Source organism: Leishmania donovani, chromosome 31 (assembly GCF_000227135.1).
Source record: "Leishmania donovani BPK282A1 complete genome, chromosome 31".
NCBI lineage: Eukaryota > Euglenozoa > Kinetoplastea > Trypanosomatida > Trypanosomatidae > Leishmania > Leishmania donovani.
Window position 1 is genome coordinate 863652 of NC_018258.1, and position 1507 is coordinate 865158.

The following is a 1507-nucleotide window of genomic DNA, read 5'->3' on the forward strand; positions in this document are numbered from 1 at the left end:
CGCCTCCGGTCAGCGTGACGACAGCGAGGATCGATTGCAGATTGTGAAAGAAGTCGTGAGTGGCCGAAGCCGACACCCGCACAGCTGCTCGCGCCGTGCGCTACAACGCAGACACCCCCGCCGCCTAGATCGTAACGTAGATGGTGCCGCCGGTGCCGAAGACAATGCCGACAACACCGCAGATCAGCAGCAGGTACGTGTTCAGGTACGTGAACCATCCCACCTGCGCCACCGTGAAGTTGCCCGAGTACATGACGAAGAGCGCGGGGAAGATAAAGGCGATGAAGCCGCCGCTGATCGAGCCGGCGAAGCCGAAGACGGTGCTGATGTTCGGGATGAACAGGCCACACAGCAGCGACGCGACGGAGAGCACAAGCACGACCAGCAGGTGCTGCCAGAACGGGATGTTGTCCACGTACGTCGTGTCCTCCGCGGTCCCGTCCACGTACTCCTCGTCCACGCCCTCACCTGCTTCGTAGTCCTCATCGATGGTTTGGGAGGGATTGCGGCCTTTCGTTGTCCCCTCCATGCCGTGGCTGTTGTCCACCCCGTCGAGCTTGCAGGACTGGACAGCGTCGCTGTCGGCCACCGCCGCGGGCGGATTCGCGGTCTGCTGGACGGTGGCGTCGGCGCCGCCAGCGACAAAGCCGAGCTCCTCCGCGCCGCCAGCCTCGGTGCGGTTGCGGTAGCGGTGCTGGAAGCCGATCAGGTAGTACAGGGAGTTGCGCGCCGCAATGGTGACCAACGCATAGGCGACGCACAGCTTGATCATGACGGCAACGTAGGCGATCATGATGTCGGCCTCCTCGAACGGGTTGAACATGAGCAGCAGCGACTTGCCGAGCAGGTTCTTGCTGCCAAAGTCGAAGTACCCGAACACGCTTACCAGCACGTACAGCGTGCCGCACAGCATCATCCCAATGAACGCCGACAGCGTGAAGCTCTTCGTCGTGCGAATTTCGGGCCGCAAATCCCACAGAACCTCCTGCGCGTTTATTTGACACGCGTACGCGAAAACAAAGATGCCGACGGAGTGGATTACGGAGTTGCCGGTGCGAAAAAGAAAGACGGTGTTGTGCTCCAGCTTGCCGTCATCCGCCTGGTTGCCGGACAGCTTCACGTGCTTGGACGTTTCCGCCAGCCCGTTACGGCAGCTGTGTGCGACAACCACGAAGACAAAGTACACCATGAACGTCACCGCGATGGCGGAGGCGTAGCGCAGTGAGTCGATGTGTTTCGGAATAACCAGCGGCAGCATCACGAAGAGCCAAACGATGACTGTGAGCACGCGGTTGCCCTGCGTGGTGGCGAGGAACTGGATGGCTCTGTTGTCGGGGTGCTGCTTTGCGGCGCCGGTGAAGATGGGACCAAGGCAGTTGCCCACGCTGATGATATAGGCGACGCAGCTAGAAAAGCCGTGGAAAAAGCGGATGAACGCGGCCAAGTAGGAGAAGGCGTACCTTCTCGCCGGGAAGAGCCAGCGCGCCAAGCCCTCGAAGGTCTTGAT